The sequence below is a fragment of the Musca autumnalis genome, unplaced genomic scaffold, assembly GCF_047663935.1.
Source record: "Musca autumnalis isolate F117 unplaced genomic scaffold, ASM4766393v1 scaffold_4, whole genome shotgun sequence".
In the NCBI taxonomy this organism is placed as follows: Eukaryota; Metazoa; Arthropoda; class Insecta; order Diptera; family Muscidae; genus Musca; species Musca autumnalis.
In genome coordinates, this window is record NW_027411977.1 from 118,162,412 (window position 1) to 118,189,254 (window position 26,843).

A 26,843-nucleotide genomic window follows, 5' to 3' on the forward strand; every position below is an offset into this window, starting at 1 on the left:
TTCAATTTCAGTTTTTTGTAGAACAAAGTTGTCGATTATCCGTTTTCCAACTGGTGGTCAGGACAGAAAATTGCCTGTGGAATCTTCCCTATACAAACCTCGTCCAAACTGAATACATGGAATTAAAGACAGAGTCCCAGAGAACATTTCCTCGTACTAGGAATGTTCAATTTCAGTTTTTTGTAGAACAAAGTTTCTAATTTTCCGTTTTCCAACTGGAAGTCAGGACAGAAAATTGGATGTGGAATCTTCCCTATACAAACCTCGTCCAAACTGAATACATGGAATTAAAGATAGAGTCCCAGAGAACACTTCCTCATACTAGGAATGTTCAATTTCAGTTTTTTGTAGAACAAAGTTGTCGATGTTCCGTTTTCCAACTGGAGGTCAGGACAGAAAATTGGCTGTGGAATCTTCCCTATACAAACCTCGTCCAAACTGAATACATGGAATTAAAAATAGAGTGCCAGAGAACATTTCCTCATACTAGGAATGTCCAATTTCAGTTTTTTGTAGAACAAAGTTGTCGATTTTCCGTTTTCCAACTGGTGGTCAGGACAGAAAATTGCCTGTGGAATCTTCCCTATACAAACGTCGTCCAAACTGAATACATGGAATTAAAGATAGAGTCCCAGAGAACATTTCCTCATACTAGGAATGTTCAATTTCAGTTTTTTGTAGAACAAAGTTTCCAATTTTCCGTTTTCCTATGCAAACCTCGTCCAAACTGAATTCATGGAATTAAAGCTAGAGTCCCAGAGAACATTTCCTCATACTAGGAATGTTCAATTTCAGTTTTTTGTAGAACAAAGTTGTCGATTTTCCGTTTTCCAACTGGTGGTCAGGACAGAAAATAGCCTGTGGAATCTTCCCTATACAAACCTCGTCCAAACTGAATACATGGAATTAAAGATAGAGCCCCAGAGAACATTTCCTCATATTAGGAATGTTCAATTTCAGTTTTTTGTAGAACAAAGTTGTCGATTATCCGTTTTCCAACTGGTGGTCAGGACAGAAAATTGCCTGTGGAATCTTCCCTATAGAAACCTCGTCCAAACTGAATACATGGAATTAAAGACAGAGTCCCAGAGAACATTTCCTCATACTAGGAATGTTCAATTTCAGTTTTTTGTAGAACAAAGTTGTCGATTTTCCGTTTTCCAACTGGTGGTCAGGACAGAAAATTGCCTGTGGAATCTTCCCTATACAAACCTCGTCCAAACTGAATACATGGAATTAAAGATAGAGCCCCAGAGAACATTTCCTCATATTAGGAATGTTCAATTTCAGTTTTTTGTAGAACAAAGTTGTCGATTATCCGTTTTCCAACTGGTGGTCAGGACAGAAAATTGCCTGTGGAATCTTCCCTATAGAAACCTCGTCCAAACTGAATGCATGGAATTAAAGACAGAGTCCCAGAGAACATTTCCTCATACTAGGAATGTTCAATTTCAGTTTTTTGTAGAACAAAGTTTCCAATTTTCCGTTTTCCAACTGGAAGTCAGGACAGAAAATTGGCTGTGGAATCTTCCCTATACAAACCTCGTCCAAACTGAATACATGGAATTAAAGATAGAGTCCCAGAGAACACTTCCTCATACTAGGAATGTTCAATTTCAGTTTTTTGTAGAACAAAGTTGTCGATGTTCCGTTTTCCAACTGGAGGTCAGGACAGAAAATTGGCTGTGGAATCTTCCCTATACAAACCTCGTCCAAACTGAATACATGGAATTAAAGATAGAGTGCCAGAGAACATTTCCTCATACTAGGAATGTCCAATTTCAGTTTTTTGTAGAACAAAGTTGTCGATTTTCCGTTTTCCAACTGGTGGTCAGGACAGAAAATTGCCTGTGGAATCTTCCCTATACAAACGTCGTCCAAACTGAATACATGGAATTAAAGATAGAGTCCCAGAGAACATTTCCTCATACTAGGAATGTTCAATTTCAGTTTTTTGTAGAACAAAGTTTCCAATTTTCCGTTTTCCAACTGGAGGTCAGGACAGAAAATTGGCTGTGGAATCTTCCCTATGCAAACCTCGTCCAAACTGAATACATGGAATTAAAGATAGAGTCCCGGAGAACATTTCCTCATACTAGGAATATTCAATTTCAGTTTTTTGTAGAACAAAGTTGTCGATTTTCCGTTTTCCAACTGGAGGTCAGGACAGAAAATTGGCTGTGGAATCTTCCCTATACAAACCTCGTCCAAACTGAATACATGGAATTAAAGATAGAGTCCCAGAGGACATTTCCTCATACTAGGAATGTTCAATTTCAGTTTTTTGTAGAACAAAGTTGTCGATTTTCCGTTTTCCATCTGGAGGTCAGGACAGAAAATTGGCTGTGGAATCTTTCCTATACAAACCTCGTCCAAACTGAATACATGGAATTAAAGATAGAGTCCCAGAGAACACTTCCTCATACTAGGAATGTTCAATTTCAGTTTCTTGTAGAACAAAGTTGTCGATTTTCCGTTTTCCAACCGGAGGTCAGGACAGAAAATTGGCTGTGGAATCTTCCCTATACAAACCTCGTCCAAACTGAATACATGGAATTAAAGATAGAGTGCCAGAGAACATTTCCTTATACTAGGAATGTTCAATTTCAGTTTTTTGTAGAACAAAGTTGTCGATTTTCCGTTTTCCAACTGGTGGTCAGGACAGAAAATTGCCTGTGGAATCTTCCCTATACAAACCTCGTCCAAACTGAATACCTGCAATTAAAGTCAGAGTCCCAGAGAACATTTCCTCATACTAGGAATGTTCAATTTCAGTTTTTTGTAGAACAAAGTTTCCAATTTTCCGTTTTCCAACTGGAGGTCAGGACAGAAAATTGGCTGTGGAATCTTCCCTATGCAAACCTCGTCCAAACTGAATACATGGAATTAAAGATAGAGTCCCAGAGAACATTTCCTCATACTAGGAATATTCGATTTCAGTTTTTTGTAGAACAAAGTTGTCGATTTTCCGTTTTCCAACTGGAGGTCAGGACAGAAAATTGGCTGTGGAATCTTCCCTATACAAACCTCGTCCAAACTGAATACATGGAATTAAAGATAGAGTCCCAGAGAACATTTCCTCATACTAGGAATGTTCAATTTCAGTTTTTTGTAGAACAAAGTTGTCGATGTTCCGTTTTCCAACTGGAGGTCAGGACAGAAAATTGGCTGTGGAATCTTCCCTATACAAACCTCGTCCAAACTGAATACATGGAATTAAAGATAGAGTCCCAGAGGACATTTCCTCATACTAGGAATGTTCAATTTCAGTTTTTTGTAGAACAAAGTTGTCGATTTTCCGTTTTCCAACTGGAGGTCAGGACAGAAAATTGGCTGTGGAATCTTCCCTATACAAACCTCGTCCAAACTGAATACATGGAATTAAAGATAGAGTCCCAGAGAACACTTCCTCATACTAGGAATGTTCAATTTCAGTTTCTTGTAGAACAAAGTTGTCGATTTTCCGTTTTCCAACCGGAGGTCAGGACAGAAAATTGACTGTGGAATCTTCCCTATACAAACCTCGTCCAAACTGAATACATGGAATTAAAGATAGAGTGCCAGAGAACATTTCCTTATACTAGGAATGTTCAATTTCAGTTTTTTGTAGAACAAAGTTGTCGATTTTCCGTTTTCCAACTGGTGGTCAGGACAGAAAATTGCCTGTGGAATCTTCCCTATACAAACCTCGTCCAAACTGAATACCTGCAATTAAAGTCAGAGTCCCAGAGAACATTTCCTCATACTAGGAATGTTCAATTTCAGTTTTTTGTAGAACAAAGTTGTCGATTTTCCGTTTTCCAACTGGTGGTCAGGACAGAAAATTGCCTGTGGAATCTTCCCTATACAAAGCTCGTCCAAAGTGAATACATGGAATTAAAGATAGAGTCCCAGAGAACATTTCCCCATACTAGCAATGTTCAATTTCAGTTTTTTGTAGAACAAAGTTGTCGATTTTCCGTTTTCCAACTGGTGGTCAGGACAGAAAATTGCCTGTGGAATCTTCCCTATACAAACCTCGTCCAAACTGAATACATGGAATTAAAGATAGAGTCCCAGAGAACATTTCCTCATACTAGGAATGTTCAATTTCAGTTCTTTGTAGAATAAAATTGTCGATTTTCCGTTTTCCAACTGGTGGTCACGACAGAAAATTGCCTGTGGAATCTTCCCTATACAAACCTCGTCCAAACTGAATACATGGAATTAAAGATAGAGTCCCAGAGAACATTTCCTCATACCAGGAATGTTCAATTTCGATTTTCCGTTTTCCAACTGGAGGTCAGGACAGAAAATTGGCTGTGGAATCTTCCCTATACAAACCTCGTCCAAACTGAATACCTGGAATTAAAGATAGAGTCCCAGAGAACATTTCCTCATACTAGGAATGTTCAATTTCAGTTTTTTGTAGAACAAAGTTGTCGATTTTCCGTTTTCCAACTGGTGGTCAGGACAGAAAATTGCCTGTGGAATTTTCCCTATACAAACCTCGTCCAAACTGAATACATGGAATTAAAGATAGAATCCCAGAGAACATTTCCTCATACTAGGAATGTTCATTTTCAGTTTTTTGTAGAATAAAATTGTCGATTTTCCGTTTTCCAACTGGTGGTCACGACAGAAAATTGCCTGTGGAATCTTCCCTATACAAACCTCGTCCAAACTGAATACATGGAATTAAAGATAGAGTCCCAGAGAACATTTCCTCATACTAGGAATGTTCAAATTCAGTTTTTTGTAGCACAAAGTTGTCGATTTTCCGTTTTCCAACTGGTGGTCAGGACAGAAAATTGCCTGTGGAATCTTCCCTATACAAACCTCGTCCAAACTGAATACATAGAATTAAAGATAGAGTCCCGGACATTTCCTCATACTAGGAATGATCAATTTCAGTTTTTTTGTAGAACAAATTTGTCGATTTTCCGTTTTCCAACTGGTGGTCAGGACAGAAAATTGCCTGTGGAATCTTCCCTATACAAACCTCGTCAAAACTGAATACATGGAATTAAAGATAGAGTCCCAGAGAACATTTCCTCATACTAGGAATGTTCAATTTCAGTTTTTTGTAGAACAAAGTTGTCGAGAACATTTCCTCATACTAGGAATGTTCAATTTCAGTTTTTTGTAGAACAAAGTTGTCGATTTTCCGTTTTCCAACTGGAGGTCAGGACAGAAAATTGGCTGTGGAATCTTCCCTATACAAACCTCGTCCAACCTGAATACATGGAATTAAAGATAGAGTCCCAGAGAACATTTCCTCATACCAGGAATGTTCAATTTCAGTTTTTTGTAGAACAAAGTTGTCGATTTTCCGTTTTCCAACATGCGGTCAGGACAGAAAATTGCCTGTGGAATCTTCCCTATACAAACCTCGTCCAAACTGAATACATGGAATTAAAGATAGAGTCCCAGAGAACATTTCCTCATACCAGGAATGTTCAATTTCAGTTTTTTGTAGAACAAAGTTGTCGATTTTCCGTTTTCCAACAGAAAACGACAGAAAATTGCCTGTGGAATCTTCCCTATACAAACCTCGTCCAAACTGAATACATGGAATTAAAGATAGAGCCCCAGAGAACATTTCCTCATATTAGGAATGTTCAATTTCAGTTTTTTGTAGAACAAAGTTGTCGATTATCCGTTTTCCAACTGGTGGTCAGGACAGAAAATTGCCTGTGGAATCTTCCCTATACAAACCTCGTCCAAACTGAATACATGCAATTAAAGACAGAGTCCCGGAGAACATTTCCTCATACTAGGAATGTTCAATTTCAGTTTTTTGTAGAACAAAGTTTCCAATTTTCCGTTTTCCAACTGGAAGTCAGGACAGAAAATTGGCTGTGGAATCTTCCCTATACAAACCTCGTCCAAACTGAATACATGGAATTAAAGACAGAGTCCCAGAGAACATTTCCTCATACTAGGAATGTTCAATTTCAGTCTTTTGTAGAACAAAGTTTCCAATTTTCCGTTTTCCAACTGGAAGTCAGGACAGAAAATTGCCTGTGGAATCTTCCCTATACAAACCTCGTCCAAACTGAATACATGGAATTAAAGATAGAGTCCCAGAGAACATTTCCTCATACTAGGAATGTTCAATTTCAGTTTTTTGTAGAACAAAGTTGTCGATTTTCCGTTTTCCAACTGGTGGTCAGGACAGAAAATAGCCTGTGGAATCTTCCCTATACAAACCTCGTCCAAACTGAATACATGGAATTAAAGATGGAGTCCCAGAGAACATTTCCTCATACCAGGAATGTTCAATTTCAGTTTTTTGTAGAACAAAGTTTCCAATTTTCCGTTTTCCAACTGGTGGTCAGGACAGAAAATTGCCTGTGGAATCTTCCCTATACAAACCTCGTCCAAACTGAATACATGGAATTAAAGACAGAGTCCCAGAGAACATTTCCTCATACTAGGAATGTTCAATTTCAGTTTTTTGTAGAACAAAGTTTCGAATTTTCCGTTTTCCAACTGGAAGTCAGGACAGAAAATTGGCTGTGGAATCTTCCCTATACAAACCTCGTCCAAACTGAATACATGGAATTAAATATAGAGTCCCAGAGAACACTTCCTCATACTAGGAATGTTCAATTTCAGTTTTTTGTAGAACAAAGTTGTCGATGTTCCGTTTTCCAACTGGAGGTCAGGACAGAAAATTGGCTGTGGAATCTTCCCTATACAAACCTCGTCCAAACTGAATACATGGAATTAAAGATAGAGTGCCAGAGAACATTTCCTCATACTAGGAATGTCCAATTTCAGTTTTTTGTAGAACAAAGTTGTCGATTTTCCGTTTTCCAACTGGTGGTCAGGACAGAAAATTGCCTGTGGAATCTTCCCTATACAAACGTCGTCCAAACTGAATACATGGAATTAAAGATAGAGTCCCAGAGAACATTTCCTCATACTAGGAATGTTCAATTTCAGTTTTTTGTAGAACAAAGTTGTCGATTTTCCGTTTTCCAACTGGTGGTCAGGACAGAAAATTGCCTGTGGAATCTTCCCTATACAAACCTCGTCCAAACTGAATACCTGCAATTAAAGTCAGAGTCCCAGAGAACATTTCCTCATACTAGGAATGTTCAATTTCAGTTTTTTGTAGAATAAAATTGTCGATTTTCCGTTTTCCAACTGGTGGTCACGACAGAAAATTGCCTGTGGAATCTTCCCTATACAAACCTCGTCCAAACTGAATACATGGAATTAAAGATAGAGTCCCAGAGAACATTTCCTCATACCAGGAATGTTCAATTTCGATTTTCCGTTTTCCAACTGGAGGTCAGGACAGAAAATTGGCTGTGGAATCTTCGCTATACAAACCTCGTCCAAACTGAATACCTGGAATTAAAGATAGAGTCCCAGAGAACATTTCCTCATACTAGGAATGTTCAATTTCAGTTTTTTGTAGAACAAAGTTGTCGATTTTCCGTTTTCCAACTGGTGGTCAGGACAGAAAATTGCCTGTGGAATTTTCCCTATACAAACCTCGTCCAAACTGAATACATGGAATTAAAGATAGAATCCCAGAGAACATTTCCTCATACTAGGAATGTTCATTTTCAGTTTTTTGTAGAATAAAATTGTCGATTTTCCGTTTTCCAACTGGTGGTCAGGACAGAAAATTGCCTGTGGAATCTTCCCTATACAAACCTCGTCCAAACTGAATACATGGAATTAAAGATAGAGTCCCAGAGAACATTTCATCATACTAGGAATGTTCAATTTCAGTTTTTTGTAGCACAAAGTTGTCGATTTTCCGTTTTCCAACTGGTGGTCAGGACAGAAAATTGCCTGTGGAATCTTCCCTATACAAACCTCGTCCAAACTGAATACATAGAATTAAAGATAGAGTCCCGGACATTTCCTCATACTAGGAATGATCAATTTCAGTTTTTTTGTAGAACAAATTTGTCGATTTTCCGTTTTCCAACTGGTGGTCAGGACAGAAAATTGCCTGTGGAATCTTCCCTATACAAACCTCGTCCAAACTGAATACATGGAATTAAAGATAGAGTCCCAGAGAACATTTCCTCATACTAGGAATGTTCAATTTCAGTTTTTTGTAGAACAAAGTTGTCGAGAACATTTCCTCATACTAGGAATGTTCAATTTCAGTTTTTTGTAGAACAAAGTTGTCGATTTTCCGTTTTACAACTGGAGGTCAGGACAGAAAATTGGCTGTGGAATCTTCCCTATACAAACCTCGTCCAACCTGAATACATGGAATTAAAGATAGAGTCCCAGAGAACATTTCCTCATACCAGGAATGTTCAATTTCAGTTTTTTGTAGAACAAAGTTGTCGATTTTCCGTTTTCCAACATGTGGTCAGGACAGAAAATTGCCTGTGGAATCTTCCCTATACAAACCTCGTCCAAACTGAATACATGGAATTAAAGATAGAGTCCCAGAGAACATTTCCTCATACCAGGAATGTTCAATTTCAGTTTTTTGTAGAACAAAGTTGTCGATTTTCCGTTTTCCAACTGGTGGTCAGGACAGAAAATTGCCTGTGGAATCTTCCCTATACAAACCTCGTCCAAACTGAATACATGGAATTAAAGATAGAGCCCCAGAGAACATTTCCTCATATTAGGAATGTTCAATTTCAGTTTTTTGTAGAACAAAGTTGTCGATTATCCGTTTTCCAACTGGTGGTCAGGACAGAAAATTGCCTGTGGAATCTTCCCTATACAAACCTCGTCCAAACTGAATACATGCAATTAAAGACAGAGTCCCGGAGAACATTTCCTCATACTAGGAATGTTCAATTTCAGTTTTTTGTAGAACAAAGTTTCCAATTTTCCGTTTTCCAACTGGAAGTCAGGACAGAAAATTGGCTGTGGAATCTTCCCTATACAAACCTCGTCCAAACTGAATACATGGAATTAAAGACAGAGTCCCAGAGAACATTTCCTCATACTAGGAATGTTCAATTTCAGTTTTTTGTAGAACAAAGTTTCCAATTTTCCGTTTTCCAACTGGAAGTCAGGACAGAAAATTGCCTGTGGAATCTTCCCTATACAAACGTCGTCCAAACTGAATACATGGAATTAAAGATAGAGTCCCAGAGAACATTTCCTCATACTAGGAATGTTCAATTTCAGTTTTTTGTAGAACAAAGTTTCCAATTTTCCGTTTTCCTATGCAAACCTCGTCCAAACTGAATAGATGGAATTAAAGATAGAGTCCCAGAGAACATTTCCTCATACTAGGAATGTTCAATTTCAGTTTTGTGTAGAACAAAGTTGTCGATTTTCCGTTATCCAACTGGTGGTCAGGACAGAAAATAGCCTGTGGAATCTTCCCTATACAAACCTCGTCCAAACTGAATACATGGAATTAAAGATGGAGTCCCAGAGAACATTTCCTCATACCAGGAATGTTCAATTTCAGTTTTTTGTAGAACAAAGTTGTCGATTTTCCGTTTTCCAACTGGTGGTCAGGACAGAAAATTGCCTGTGGAATCGTCCCTATACAAACCTCGTCCAAACTGAATACATGGAATTAAAGATAGAGCCCCAGAGAACATTTCCTCATATTAGGAATGTTCAATTTCAGTTTTTTGTAGAACAAAGTTGTCGATTATCCGTTTTCCAACTGGTGGTCAGGACAGAAAATTGCCTGTGGAATCTTCCCTATACAAACCTCGTCCAAACTGAATACATGGAATTAAAGACAGAGTCCCAGAGAACATTTCCTCATACTAGGAATGTTCAATTTCAGTTTTTTGTAGAACAAAGTTTCCAATTTTCCGTTTTCCAACTGGAAGTCAGGACAGAAAATTGGCTGTGGAATCTTCCCTATACAGACCTCGTCCAAACTGAATACTTGGAATTAAAGATAGAGTCCCAGAGAACACTTCCTCATACTAGGAATGTTCAATTTCAGTTTTTTGTAGAACAAAGTTGTCGATGTTCCGTTTTCCAACTGGAGGTCAGGACAGAAAATTGGCTGTGGAATCTTCCCTATACAAACCTCGTCCAAACTGAATACATGGAATTAAAGATAGAGTGCCAGAGAACATTTCCTCATACTAGGAATGTCCAATTTCAGTTTTTTGTAGAACAAAGTTGTCGATTTTCCGTTTTCCAACTGGTGGTCAGGACAGAAAATTGCCTGTGGAATCTTCCCTATACAAACGTCGTCCAAACTGAATACATGGAATTAAAGATAGAGTCCCAGAGAACATTTCCTCATACTAGGAATGTTCAATTTCAGTTTTTTGTAGAACAAAGTTTCCAATTTTCCGTTTTCCAACTGGAGGTCAGGACAGAAAATTGGCTGTGGAATCTTCCCTATGCAAACCTCGTCCAAACTGAATACATGGAATTAAAGATAGAGTCCCAGAGAACATTTCCTCATACTAGGAATATTCAATTTCAGTTTTTTGTAGAACAAAGTTGTCGATTTTCCGTTTTCCAACTGGAGGTCAGGACAGAAAATTGGCTGTGGAATCTTCCCTATACAAACCTCGTCCAAACTGAATACATGGAATTAAAGATAGAGTCCCAGAGAACATTTCCCCGTACTAGGAATGTTCAATTTCAGTTTTTTGTAGAACAAAGTTGTCGATGTTCCGTTTTCCAACTGGAGGTCAGGACAGAAAATTGGCTGTGGAATCTTCCCTATACAAACCTCGTCCAAACTGAATACATGGAATTAAAGATAGAGTCCCAGAGGACATTTCCTCATACTAGGAATGTTCAATTTCAGTTTTTTGTAGAACAAAGTTGTCGATTTTCCGTTTTCCAACTGGAGGTCAGGACAGAAAATTGGCTGTGGAATCTTCCCTATACAAACCTCGTCCAAACTGAATACATGGAATTAAAGATAGAGTCCCAGAGAACACTTCCTCATACTAGGAATGTTCAATTTCAGTTTCTTGTAGAACAAAGTTGTCGATTTTCCGTTTTCCAACCGGAGGTCAGGACAGAAAATTGGCTGTGGAATCTTCCCTATACAAACCTCGTCCAAAGTGAATACATGGAATTAAAGATAGAGTCCCAGAGAACATTTCCCCATACTAGGAATGTTCAATTTCAGTTTTTTGTAGAACAAAGTTGTCGATTTTCCGTTTTCCAACTGGTGGTCAGGACAGAAAATTGCCTGTGGAATCTTCCCTATACAAACCTCGTCCAAACTGAATACATGGAATTAAAGATAGAGTCCCAGAGAACATTTACTCATACTAGGAATGTTCAATTTCAGTTTTTTTGTAGAACAAAGTTGTCGATTTTCCGTTTTCCAACTGGTGGTCAGGACAGAAAATTGCCTGTGGAATTTTCCCTATACAAACCTCGTCCAAACTGAATACATGGAATTAAAGATAGAATCCCAGAGAACATTTCCTCATACTAGGAATGTTCAATTTCAGTTTTTTGTAGAACAAAGTTTCCAATTTTCCGTTTTCCAACTGGAGGTCAGGACAGAAAATTGGCTGTGGAATCTTCCCTATGCAAACCTCGTCCAAACTGAATACATGGAATTAAAGATAGAGTCCCAGAGAACATTTCCTCATACCAGGAATGTTCAATTTCGATTTTCCGTTTTCCAACTGGAGGTCAGGACAGAAAATTGGCTGTGGAATCTTCCCTATACAAACCTCGTCCAAACTGAATACCTGGAATTAAAGATAGAGTCCCAGAGAACATTTCCTCATACTAGGAATGTTCAATTTCAGTTTTTTGTAGAACAAAGTTGTCGATTTTCCGTTTTCCAACTGGTGGTCAGGACAGAAAATTGCCTGTGGAATTTTCCCTATACAAACCTCGTCCAAACTGAATACATGGAATTAAAGATAGAATCCCAGAGAACATTTCCTCATACTAGGAATGTTCAATTTCAGTTTTTTGTAGAACAAAGTTTCCAATTTTCCGTTTGCCAACTGGAGGTCAGGACAGAAAATTGGCTGTGGAATCTTCCCTATGCAAACCTCGTCCAAACTGAATACATGGAATTAAAGATAGAGTCCCAGAGAACATTTCCTCATACCAGGAATGTTCAATTTCGATTTTCCGTTTTCCAACTGGAGGTCAGGACAGAAAATTGGCTGTGGAATCTTCCCTATACAAACCTCGTCCAAACTGAATACATGGAATTAAAGATAGAGTCCCAGAGAACACTTCCTCATACTAGGAATGTTCAATTTCAGTTTCTTGTAGAACAAAGTTGTCGATTTTCCGTTTTCCAACCGGAGGTCAGGACAGAAAATTGGCTGTGGAATCTTCCCTATACAAACCTCGTCCAAAGTGAATACATGGAATTAAAGATAGAGTCCCAGAGAACATTTCCCCATACTAGGAATGTTCAATTTCAGTTTTTTGTAGAACAAAGTTGTCGATTTTCCGTTTTCCAACTGGTGGTCAGGACAGAAAATTGCCTGTGGAATCTTCCCTATACAAACCTCGTCCAAACTGAATACATGGAATTAAAGATAGAGTCCCAGAGAACATTTACTCATACTAGGAATGTTCAATTTCAGTTTTTTTGTAGAACAAAGTTGTCGATTTTCCGTTTTCCAACTGGTGGTCAGGACAGAAAATTGCCTGTGGAATTTTCCCTATACAAACCTCGTCCAAACTGAATACATGGAATTAAAGATAGAATCCCAGAGAACATTTCCTCATACTAGGAATGTTCAACTTCAGTTTTTTGTAGAATAAAATTGTCGATTTTCCGTTTTCCAACTGGTGGTCACGACAGAAAATTGCCTGTGGAATCTTCCCTATACAAACCTCGTCCAAACTGAATACATGGAATTAAAGATAGAGTCCCAGAGAACATTTCCTCATACCAGGAATGTTCAATTTCGATTTTCCGTTTTCCAACTGGAGGTCAGGACAGAAAATTGGCTGTGGAATCTTCCCTATACAAACCTCGTCCAAACTGAATACCTGGAATTAAAGATAGAGTCCCAGAGAACATTTCCTCATACTAGGAATGTTCAATTTCAGTTTTTTGTAGAACAAAGTTGTCGATTTTCCGTTTTCCAACTGGTGGTCAAGACAGAAAATTGCCTGTGGAATTTTCCCTATACAAACCTCGTCCAAACTGAATACATGGAATCTTCCCTATACAAACCTCGTCCAAACTGAATACATGGAATTAAAGATAGAGTCCCAGAGAACATTTCCTCATACTAGGAATGTTCAATTTCAGTTTTTTGTAGTACAAAGTTGTCGATTTTCCGTTTTCCAACTGGTGGTCAGGACAGAAAATTGCCTGTGGAATCTTCCCTATACAAACCTCGTCCAAACTGAATACATAGAATTAAAGATAGAGTCCCGGACATTTCCTCATACTAGGAATGATCAATTTCAGTTTTTTTGTAGAACAAATTTGTCGATTTTCCGTTTTCCAACTGGTGGTCAGGACAGAAAATTGCCTGTGGAATCTTCCCTATACAAACCTCGTCCAAACTGAATACATGGAATTAAAGATAGAGTCCCAGAGAACATTTCCTCATACTAGGAATGTTCAATTTCAGTTTTTTGTAGAACAAAGTTGTCGAGAACATTTCCTCATACTAGGAATGTTCAATTTCAGTTTTTTGTAGAACAAAGTTGTCGATTTTCCGTTCTCCAACTGGAGGTCAGGACAGAAAATTGGCTGTGGAATCTTCCCTATACAAACCTCGTCCAACCTGAATACATGGAATTAAAGATACAGTGCCAGAGAACATTTCCTCGTACTAGGAATGTTCAATTTCAGTTTTTTGTAGAACAAAGTTGTCGATTTTCCGTTTTCCAACTGGTGGTCAGGACAGAAAATTGCCTGTGGAATCTTCCCTATACAAACGTCGTCCAAACTGAATATATGGAATTAAAGATAGAGTCCCAGAGAACATTTCTTCATACCAGGAATGTTCAATTTCAGTGTTTTGTAGAACAATGTTGTCGATTTTCCGTTTTCCAGACAGAAAATTGCCTGTGGAATCTTCCCTGTACAAACCTCGTCCAAACTGAATACATGGAATTAAAGATAGAGTCCCAGAGAACATTTCCTCATACTATGAATGTTCAATTTCAGTTTTTTGTAGAACAAAGTTTCCAATTTTCCGTTTTCCAACTGGAGGTCTGGACAGAAAACTGGCTGTGGAATCTTCCCTATACAAACCTCGTCCAAACTGAATACATGGAATTAAAGATACAGTGCCAGAGAACATTTCCTCATACTAGGAATGTTCAATTTCAGTTTTTTGTAGAACAAAGTTGTCGATTTCCCGTTTTCCAACTGGTGGTCAGGACAGAAAATTGCCTGTGGAATCTTCCCTATACAAACGTCGTCCAAACTGAATATATGGAATTAAAGATAGAGTCCCAGAGAACATGTTTTCATACCAGGAATGTTCAATTTCAGTGTTTTGTAGAACAATGTTGTCGATTTTCCGTTTTCCAACTGGAGGTCAGGACTGAAAATTGGCTCTGGAATCTTCCCTATACAAACCCCGTCCAAACTGAATACATGGAATTAAAGATAGAGTCCCAGAGAATATTTCCTCATACTAGGAATGTTCAATTTCAGTTTTTTGTAGAACAAAGTTGTCGATTTTCTGTTTTCCAACTGGTGGCCAGGACAGAAAATTGCCTGTGGAATCTTCCCTATACAAACCTCGTCCAAACTGAATACATGGAATTAAAGATTGAGTCCCAGAGGACATTCCCTCATACTAGGAATGTCCAATTTCAGTTTTTTGTAGAACAAAGTTGTCGATTTTCCGTTTTCCAACTGGTGGTCAGGACAGAAAATTGCCTGTGGAATCTTCCCTATACAAAGCTCGTCCAAAGTGAATACATGGAAATAAAGATAGAGTCCCAGAGAACATTTCCTTATACTAGGGATGTTCAATTTCAGTTTTTTGTAGAACAAAGTTGTCGATTTTCCGTTTTCAACTGGTGGTCAGGACAGAAAATTGCCTGTGGAATCTTCCCTATACAAACCTCGTCCAAACTGAATACATGGAATTAAAGATTGAGTCCCAGAGGACATTCCCTCATACTAGGAGTGTTCAATTTCAGTTTTTTTGTAGAACAAAGTTTCCAATATTCCGTTTTCCAACTGGAGGTCACGACAGAAAATTGGCTGTGGAATCTTCCCTATACAAACCTCGTCCAAACTGAATACATGGAATTAAAGATAGAATCCCAGAGAACATTTCCTTATACTAGGAATGTTCAATTTCAGTTTTTTGTAGAATAAAATTGACGATTTTCCGTTTTCCAACTGGTGGTCAGGACAGAAAATTGCCTGTGTAATTTTCCCTATACAAACTTCGTCCAAACTGAATACATGGAATTAAAGATAGAATCCCAGAGAACATTTCCTCATACTAGGAATGTTCAATTTCAGTTTTTTGTAGAACAAAGTTTTCGATTTACCCTTTTCCAACTGGTGGTCAGGACAGAAAATTGCCTGTGTAATTTTCCCTATACAAACCTCGTCCAAACTGAATACATGGAATTAAAGATAGAATCCCAGAGAACATTTCCTCATACTAGGAATGTTCAATTTCAGTTTTTTGTAGAATAAAATTGTCTATTTTCCGTTTTCCAACTGGTGGTCAGGACAGAAAATTGCCTGTGGAATCTTCCCTATACAAACCTCGTCCAAACTGAATACATGGAATTAACGATAGAGTCCCAGAGAACATTTCCTCATACCAGGAATGTTCAATTTCAGTGTTTTGTAGAACAATGTTGTCGATTTTTCGATTTCCAACTGGAGGTCAGGACAGAAAATTGGTTGTGGAATCTTCCCTATACAAACCTCGTCCAAACTGAATACATGGAATTAAAGATAGAATCCCAGAGAACATTTCCTCATACTAGGAATGTTCAATTTCAGTTTTTTGTAGAATAAAATTGTCGATTTTCCGTTTTCCAACTGGTGGTCACGACAGAAAATTGCCTGTGGAATCTTCCCTATACAAACCTCGTCCAAACTGAATACATGTAATTAAAGATAGAGTCCCAGAGAACATTTCCTCATACTAGGAATGTTCAGTTTCAGTTTTTTGTAGAACAAAGTTGTCGATTTTCCGTTTTCCAACTGGTGGTCAGGACAGAAAATTGCCTGTGGAATCTTCCCTATACAAACCTCGTCCAAACTGAATACATAGAATTAAAGATAGAGTCCCGGACATTTCCTCATACTAGGAATGATCAATTTCAGTTTTTTTGTAGAACAAATTTGTCGATTTTCCGTTTTCCAACTGGTGGTCAGGACAGAAAATTGCCTGTGGAATCTTCCCTATACAAACCTCGTCCAAACTGAATACATGGAATTAAAGATAGAGTCCCAGAGAACATTTCCTCATACTAGGAATGTTCAATTTCAGTTTTTTGTAGAACAAAGTTGTCGATTTTCCGTTTTCCAACTGGTGGTCAGGACAGAAAATTGCCTGTGGAATCTTCCCTATACAAACCTCGTCCAAACTGAATACATGGAATTAAAGATAGAGTCCCAGAGGACATTCCCTCATACTAGGAATGTCCAATTTCAGTTTTTTGTAGAACAAAGTTGTCGATTTTCCGTTTTCCAACTGGTGGTCAGGACAGAAAATTGCCTGTGGAATCTTCCCTATACAAAGCTCGTCCAAAGTGAATACATGGAATTAAAGATAGAGTCCCAGAGAACATTTCCTCATACTAGGAATGTTCAATTTCAGTTTTTTGTAGAACAAAGTTGTCGATTTTCCGTTTTCCAACTGGTGGTCAGGACAGAAAATTGCCTGTGGAATCTTCCCTATACAAACCTCGTCCAAACTGAATACATGGAATTAAAGATTGAGTCCCAGAGGACATTCCCTCATACTAGGAATGTCCAATTTCAGTTTTTTGTAGAACAAAGTTGTCGATTTTCCGTTTTCAACTGGTGGTCAGGACAGAAAATTGCCTGTGGAATCTTCCTTATACAAACCTCGTCCAAACTGAATACATGGAATTAAAGATAGAGTCTCAGAGAACATTTCCTCATACTAGGAGTGTTCAATTTCAGTTTTTTTGTAGAACAAAGTTTCCAATATTCCGTTTTCCAACTGGAGGTCACGACAGAAAATTGGCTGTGGAATCTTCCCTATACAAACCTCGTCCAAACTGAATACATGGAATTAAAGATAGAGTCCCAGAGAACATTTCCTCATACTAGGAATGTTCAATTTCAGTTTTTTGTAGAACAAAGTTGTCGATTTACCCTTTTCCAACTGGAGGTCAGGACAGAAAATTGCCTGTGTAATTTTCCCTATACAAACCTCGTCCAAACTGAATACATGGAATTAAAGATAGAATCCCAGAGAACATTTCCTCATACTAGGAATGTTCAATTTCAGTTTTTTGTAGAATAAAATTGTCGATTTTCCGTTTTCCAACTGGTGGTCAGGACAGAAAATTGCCTGTGGAATCTTCCCTATACAAACCTCGTCCAAACTGAATACATGGAATTAACGATAGAGTCCCAGAGAACATTTCCTCATACCAGGAATGTTCAATTTCAGTTTCCAACTGGTGGTCAGGACAGAAAATTGCCTGTGGAATCTTCCCTATACAAACCTCGTCCAAACTGAATACATAGAATTAAAGATAGAGTCCCGGACATTTCCTCATACTAGGAATGATCATTTTCAGTTTTTTTGTAGAACAAATTTGTCGATTTTCCGTTTTCCAACTGGTGGTCAGGACAGAAAATTGCCTGTGGAATCTTCCCTATACAAACCTCGTCCAAACTGAATACATGGAATTAAAGATAGAGTCCCAGAGAACATTTCCTCATACTAGGAATGTTCAATTTCAGTTTTTTGTAGAACAAAGTTGTCGAGAACATTTCCTCATACTAGGAATGTTCAATTTCAGTTTTTTGTAGAACAAAGTTGTCGATTTTCCGTTTTCCAACTGGTGGTCAGGACAGAAAATTGCCTGTGGAATCTTCCCTATACAAACCTCGTCCAAACTGAATACATGGAATTAAAGATAGAGTCCCAGAGGACATTTCCTCATACTAGGAATGTTCAATTTCAGTTTTTTGTAGAACAAAGTTGTCGATTTTCCGTTTTCCAACTGGAGGTCAGGACAGAAAATTGGCTGTGGAATCTTCCCTATACAAACCTCGTCCAACCTGAATACATGGAATTAAAAATACAGTGCCAGAGAACATTTCCTCGTACTAGGAATGTTCAATTTCAGTGTTTTGTAGAACAATGTTGTCGATTTTCCGTTTTCCAGACAGAAAATTGCCTGTGGAATCTTCCCTGTACAAACCTCGTCCAAACTGAATACATGGAATTAAAGATAGAGTCCCAGAGAACATTTCCTCATACTATGAATGTTCAATTTCAGTTTTTTGTAGAACAAAGTTTCCAATTTTCCGTTTTCCAACTGGAGGTCTGGACAGAAAATTGGCTGTGGAATCTTCCCTATACAAACCTCGTCCAAACTGAATACATGGAATTAAAGATACAGTGCCAGAGAACATTTCCTCATACTAGGAATGTTCAATTTCAGTTTTTTGTAGAACAAAGTTGTCGATTTCCCGTTTTCCAACTGGTGGTCAGGACAGAAAATTGCCTGTGGAATCTTCCCTATACAAACGTCGTCCAAACTGAATATATGGAATTAAAGATAGAGTCTTAGAGAACATTTTTTCATACCAGGAATGTTCAATTTCAGTGTTTTGTAGAACAATGTTGTCGATTTTCCGTTTTCCAACTGGAGGTCAGGACTGAAAATTGGCTCTGGAATCTTCCCTATACAAACCCCGTCCAAACTGAATACATGGAATTAAAGATAGAGTCCCAGAGAATATTTCCTCATACTAGGAATGTTCAATTTCAGTTTTTTGTAGAACAAAGTTGTCGATTTTCCGTTTTCCAACTGGTGGTCAGGACAGAAAATTGCCTGTGGAATCTTCCCTATACAAACCTCGTCCAAACTGAATACATGGAATTAAAGATTGAGTCCCAGAGGACATTCCCTCATACTAGGAATGTCCAATTTCAGTTTTTTGTAGAACAAAGTTGTCGATTTTCCGTTTTCCAACTGGTGGTCAGGACAGAAAATTGCCTGTGGAATCTTCCCTATACAAAGCTCGTCCAAAGTGAATACATGGAATTAAAGATAGAGTCCCAGAGAACATTTCCTCATACTAGGGATGTTCAATTTCAGTTTTTTGTAGAACAAAGTTGTCGATTTTCCGTTTTCCAACTGGTGGTCAGGACAGAAAATTGCCTGTGGAATCTTCCCTATACAAACCTCGTCCAAACTGAATACATGGAATTAAAGATTGAGTCCCAGAGGACATTCCCTCATACTAGGAATGCCCAATTTCAGTTTTTTGTAGAACAAAGTTGTCGATTTTCCGTTTTCAACTGGTGGTCAGGACAGAAAATTGCCTGTGGAATCTTCCTTATACAAACCTCGTCCAAACTGAATACATGGAATTAAAGATAGAGTCTCAGAGAACATTTCCTCATACTAGGGATGTTCAATTTCAGTTTTTTGTAGAACAAAGTTGTCGATTTCCCGTTTTCCAACTGGTGGTCAGGACAGAAAATTGCCTGTGGAATCTTCCCTATACAAACGTCGTCCAAACTGAATATATGGAATTAAAGATAGAGTCTTAGAGAACATTTTTTCATACCAGGAATGTTCAATTTCAGTGTTTTGTAGAACAATGTTGTCGATTTTCCGTTTTCCAACTGGAGGTCAGGACTGAAAATTGGCTCTGGAATCTTCCCTATACAAACCCCGTCCAAACTGAATACATGGAATTAAAGATAGAGTCCCAGAGAATATTTCCTCATACTAGGAATGTTCAATTTCAGTTTTTTGTAGAACAAAGTTGTCGATTTTCCGTTTTCCAACTGGTGGTCAGGACAGAAAATTGCCTGTGGAATCTTCCCTATACAAACCTCGTCCAAACTGAATACATGGAATTAAAGATTGAGTCCCAGAGGACATTCCCTCATACTAGGAATGTCCAATTTCAGTTTTTTGTAGAACAAAGTTGTCGATTTTCCGTTTTCCAACTGGTGGTCAGGACAGAAAATTGCCTGTGGAATCTTCCCTATACAAAGCTCGTCCAAAGTGAATACATGGAATTAAAGATAGAGTCCCAGAGAACATTTCCTCATACTAGGGATGTTCAATTTCAGTTTTTTGTAGAACAAAGTTGTCGATTTTCCGTTTTCCAACTGGTGGTCAGGACAGAAAATTGCCTGTGGAATCTTCCCTATACAAACCTCGTCCAAACTGAATACATGGAATTAACGATAGAGTCCCAGAGAACATTTCCTCATACCAGGAATGTCCAATTTCAGTGTTTTGTAGAACAATGTTGTCGATTTTCCGTTTTCCAACTGGAGGTCAGGACAGAAAATTGGTTGTGGAATCTTCCTTATACAAACCTCGTCCAAACTGAATACATGGAATTAACGATAGAGTCCCAGAGAACATTTCCTCATACCAGGAATGTTCAATTTCAGTGTTTTGTAGAACAATGTTGTCGATTTTCCGTTTTCCAACTGGAGGTCAGGACAGAAAATTGGCTGTGGAATCTTCCCTATACAAACCTCGTCCAAACTGAATACATGGAATTAAAGATACAGTGCCAGAGAACATTTCCTCATACTAGGAATGTTCAATTTCAGTTTTTTGTAGAACAAAGTTGTCGATTTCCCGTTTTCCAACTGGTGGTCAGGACAGAAAATTGCCTGTGGAATCTTCCCTATACAAACGTCGTCCAAACTGAATATATGGAATTAAAGATAGAGTCTTAGAGAACATTTTTTCATACCAGGAATGTTCAATTTCAGTGTTTTGTAGAACAATGTTGTCGATTTTCCGTTTTCCAACTGGAGGTCAGGACTGAAAATTGGCTCTGGAATCTTCCCTATACAAACCCCGTCCAAACTGAATACATGGAATTAAAGATAGAGTCCCAGAGAATATTTCCTCATACTAGGAATGTTCAATTTCAGTTTTTTGTAGAACAAAGTTGTCGATTTTCCGTTTTCCAACTGGTGGTCAGGACAGAAAATTGCCTGTGGAATCTTCCCTATACAAACCTCGTCCAAACTGAATACATGGAATTAAAGATTGAGTCCCAGAGGACATTCCCTCATACTAGGAATGTCCAATTTCAGTTTTTTGGAGAACAAAGTTGTCGATTTTCCGTTTTCCAACTGGTGGTCAGGACAGAAAATTGCCTGTGGAATCTTCCCTATACAAAGCTCGTCCAAAGTGAATACATGGAATTAAAGATAGAGTCCCAGAGAACATTTCCTCATACTAGGGATGTTCAATTTCAGTTTTTTGTAGAACAAAGTTGTCGATTTTCCGTTTTCCAACTGGTGGTCAGGACAGAAAATTGCCTGTGGAATCTTCCCTATACAAACCTCGTCCAAACTGAATACATGGAATTAAAGATTGAGTCCCAGAGGACATTCCCTCATACTAGGAATGTCCAATTTCAGTTTTTTGTAGAACAAAGTTGTCGATTTTCCGTTTTCAACTGGTGGTCAGGACAGAAAATTGCCTGTGGAATCTTCCTTATACAAACCTCGTACAAACTGAATACATGGAATTAAAGATAGAGTCTCAGAGAACATTTCCTCATACTAGGAGTGTTCAATTTCAGTTTTTTTGTAGAACAAAGTTTCCAATATTCCGTTTTCCAACTGGAGGTCACGACAGAAAATTGGCTGTGGAATCTTCCCTATACAAACCTCGTCCAAACTGAATACATGGAATTAAAGATAGAGTCCCAGAGAACATTTCCTCATACTAGGAATGTTCAATTTCAGTTTTTTGTAGAACAAAGTTGTCGATTTACCCTTTTCCAACTGGAGGTCAGGACAGAAAATTGCCTGTGTAATTTTCCCTATACAAACCTCGTCCAAACTGAATACATGGAATTAAAGATAGAATCCCAGAGAACATTTCCTCATACTAGGAATGTTCAATTTCAGTTTTTTGTAGAATAAAATTGTCGATTTTCCGTTTTCCAACTGGTGGTCAGGACAGAAAATTGCATGTGGAATCTTCCCTATACAAACCTCGTCCAAACTGAATACATGGAATTAACGATAGAGTCCCAGAGAACATTTCCTCATACCAGGAATGTTCAATTTCAGTGTTTTGTAGAACAATGTTGTCGATTTTCCGTTTTCCAACTGGAGGTCAGGACAGAAAATTGGTTGTGGAATCTTCCCTATACAAACCTCGTCCAAACTGAATACATGGAATTAAAGATAGAGTCCCAGAGAACATTTCCTCATACTAGGAATGTTCAATTTCAGTTTTTTGTAGAACAAAGTTGTCGATTTACCCTTTTCCAACTGGAGGTCAGGACAGAAAATTGCCTGTGTAATTTTCCCTATACAAACCTCGTCCAAACTGAATACATGGAATTAAAGATAGAATCCCAGAGAACATTTCCTCATACTAGGAATGTTCAATTTCAGTTTTTTGTAGAATAAAATTGTCGATTTTCCGTTTTCCAACTGGTGGTCAGGACAGAAAATTGCCTGTGGAATCTTCCCTATACAAACCTCGTCCAAACTGAATACATGGAATTAACGATAGAGTCCCAGAGAACATTTCCTCATACCAGGAATGTTCAATTTCAGTTTCCAACTGGTGGTCAGGACAGAAAATTGCTTGTGGAATCTTCCCTATACAAACCTCGTCCAAACTGAATACATAGAATTAAAGATAGAGTCCCGGACATTTCCTCATACTAGGAATGATCAATTTCAGTTTTTTTGTAGAACAAATTTGTCGATTTTCCGTTTTCCAACTGGTGGTCAGGACAGAAAATTGCCTGTGGAATCTTCCCTATACAAACCTCGTCCAAACTGAATACATGGAATTAAAGATAGAGTCCCAGAGAACATTTCCTCATACTAGGAATGTTCAATTTCAGTTTTTTGTAGAACAAAGTTGTCGAGAACATTTCCTCATACTAGGAATGTTCAATTTCAGTTTTTTGTAGAACAAAGTTGTCGATTTTCCGTTTTCCAACTGGTGGTCAGGACAGAAAATTGCCTGTGGAATCTTCCCTATACAAACCTCGTCCAAACTGAATACATGGAATTAAAGATAGAGTCCCAGAGGACATTTCCTCATACTAGGAATGTTCAATTTCAGTTTTTTGTAGAACAAAGTTGTCGATTTTCCGTTTTCCAACTGGAGGTCAGGACAGAAAATTGGCTGTGGAATCTTCCCTATACAAACCTCGTCCAACCTGAATACATGGAATTAAAAATACAGTGCCAGAGAACATTTCCTCGTACTAGGAATGTTCAATTTCAGTGTTTTGTAGAACAATGTTGTCGATTTTCCGTTTTCCAGACAGAAAATTGCCTGTGGAATCTTCCCTGTACAAACCTCGTCCAAACTGAATACATGGAATTAAAGATAGAGTCCCAGAGAACATTTCCTCATACTATGAATGTTCAATTTCAGTTTTTTGTAGAACAAAGTTTCCAATTTTCCGTTTTCCAACTGGAGGTCTGGACAGAAAATTGGCTGTGGAATCTTCCCTATACAAACCTCGTCCAAACTGAATACATGGAATTAAAGATACAGTGCCAGAGAACATTTCCTCATACTAGGAATGTTCAATTTCAGTTTTTTGTAGAACAAAGTTGTCGATTTCCCGTTTTCCAACTGGTGGTCAGGACAGAAAATTGCCTGTGGAATCTTCCCTATACAAACGTCGTCCAAACTGAATATATGGAATTAAAGATAGAGTCTTAGAGAACATTTTTTCATACCAGGAATGTTCAATTTCAGTGTTTTGTAGAACAATGTTGACGATTTTCCGTTTTCCAACTGGAGGTCAGGACTGAAAATTGGCTCTGGAATCTTCCGTATACAAACCCCGTCCAAACTGAATACATGGAATTAAAGATAGAGTCCCAGAGAATATTTCCTCATACTAGGAATGTTCAATTTCAGTTTTTTGTAGAACAAAGTTGTCGATTTTCCGTTTTCCAACTGGTGGTCAGGACAGAAAATTGCCTGTGGAATCTTCCCTATACAAACCTCGTCCAAACTGAATACATGGAATTAAAGATTGAGTCCCAGAGGACATTCCCTCATACTAGTAAAGGCACTTACATAAATACATTTCATAAAATTATTTTGGGAAAAGGAATCCATGAAATATAATTTGTGGATACTAAAAAAATATGGAAAAATAAATTTATTCTTGATTCAATTGTTCAACAATACGGTCGTCGTTTTATTAAAAAGAATATAGATTCTTACAAAAGCAGCGGTGGGATCGCAGAAATCAATAGCCTGAAAAATTTTTAAGCTATTTTATTCAATCCTAATTGAGAAGAGAAAGCAGGATGCAGTCGAGAACTCAAAACCGAGGCAGAAACCAAATTGGATCTCGTGTTTCTGAAAATTCCGTTATAATTGCAGAAAATTCCGTGGGTGATACCAATGCGACAAGGGATGAATTGCATGCAAAGATTCAAGAACTGGAAAATTTGGTAAAATCATTGAGTGAAAGGCAACAAACTAGCAGCATAAATTCCAGTCCACAATGTATCCCAGAATTTGAGCCAGGAATGGCAAATTTGTCAGTCTCCGCATGGATTCGCAAAATCGAACAAATTGGTGAACTATACGGTTGGAACAACAACTACAAAATTTATGTTATGCAAAGTCGATTAAAAGGATTAGCGAAGCATTGTGCAGTCATTTCCGGAACATCATGATTACGCAGAAACTCTTAAGCGACTAGTTGACCGTAAAAAACTGCCGGATGAATCGATGGCAAGATACTACTATGATAAAAAGGTGCTGATTGATGTATGCAAAATTACGGGGCGTGATGCTGTTTCTTGCATCATTGACGGACTACCGAATGGTAGCATTCAGATTGGAGCAAGGGCTGGACATTTTCTTACATGCGAAGATCTATTTGGTCATTATTTATCAACGTTCGCTGATGTGAGCGAACAACAAACAAAAATCAGAAAGATTGAAGGACGCTCTATAACATTCTTGAGAGAAACCAGAAACCAAGAAAAGGATATTGCTTGTTTTAACTGCAATAAGAAGGGTCATTATGCTAACCAATGCAAGGAAGCATCAAAGAGGTGTAGCAAATGTAAGCGATGGGGACATCAGACCCACGAATGTTCAAAGGTGGCAGGTGAGTCATTTGGAATAAATAAAGTGATGAATGTCAAATCTAGCAGCAATAACTCGTGCTATTTTATGAAATGTAGAGTTGGTGGTGTTACTTTTGATGTATTCATAGATACAGGAAGTTCAGTTATACTTATGAAACATTCAAGCGCCAATAAGGTTAAAGAACATCTTGACGCATGTTGTCTTCAGGTGAAAGGATATGGAGGGTCAGTCATACCTGTCATTCAAAAATTCTCTTCAGAATTAGAAGTAGATTCAGCTTCAGCAGTAGTTGATATTTATATTGTTCCTGATCATGTTCAGGACGTTGACGTATTGATTGGGAGACCATTTATAAATCATCCGAAGATTTTGATGATTGTTACAAATAACATTATTCGGATCATATCCAGGACACAAGATTTGTTTCCTGAATATGCTTGTGATAAAAAAGAAAGAATATCTTTATTCGTAAAAGGAATGGTTACAATCCCAAAAAATCATGCTAAGTTTATTGATGTGGAGACGGAACCCCATGAAGACGGAAGTTTTTACATTGATGATATGTATGTTAACAAAACGAATGAAGAGTATCGTGTTATGAGATGTATTCTAGGGAAGAAGGGATTTATATGTGTCTGTAATGAATCTGAAAATGATATTACGTTTAAAGACGGGGTGCGAATAGGTAGAGTATATCCTTGCGAACCGGAAACAACTAGTTGTTGCGAGAACACGTTAGTTGATTCACGGAAATTAGAAAACTTTAGTATATCAGACGTTATAGCTCAATTCCAGTGTTTGAATAAAGAACAAACGGAAACTTTGGTAGGGCTTTTAAACAAATATAGAAGTTGTTTTGCTAATGACTTGTCCGAATTAGGGACCATAAAAGATGCTCAGATGAAAATAATATTAAAAGATGAGGTTCCAGTGTCGTATAAGCCATATCGAATGTCTTGGTCGGAGAGGGAAGTTGTTCGAGATTTGGTAGAAGAATTGAGAAATGCTGGTCTTATTCAGGACTCATCATCCTCGTACTCCAGCCCCATTCTTTTAGTTAAAAAGAAAGATGGGGGGTACAGAATGTGCATAGATTTCAGAGCTCTGAAAAGGAAAACCGAGAAAGAGGTTTTTCCAATGCCGAGAATGGATGATGAAATTGATAGATTAAAAGACAGCAAATATTTCACTAGTCTAGATTGTGCAAGTGGATACTACCAAATCTCAATGGATAACGACTCGTCTCATAAGACTGCATTTATAACACCCGATGGTCATTATGAATTCTTGAGAATGCCATTTGGTTTAGTAAATGCGCCAACTGTATTTCAAAGAACTATGAATAAAGTTCTTGGAAATTTAAGGTTTACTACGGCAATGGTTTATATGGACGATATATTAATCCCATCTGATACTGTTGAAAGTGGATTCGACAAACTTGAAATTGTATTAAAAAGATTAATTGATAATGGAGTAACGCTTAAATTGAAAAAGTGTTTTTTCCTCCATAATTCTATTCAATATTTAGGTTTTGAAATAAGCTCAGAGGGTGTGAATCCAGGAAAAGAAAAAATAAAGGCGGTGCTAGAATTTCCCGTGCCAAAAAATATACATGAGGTACGACAGTTTTTGGGATTAACAAGCTATTTTAGGAAATTTATGAATCAGTATGCTTTAGTTGCAAGAAAAAAAAA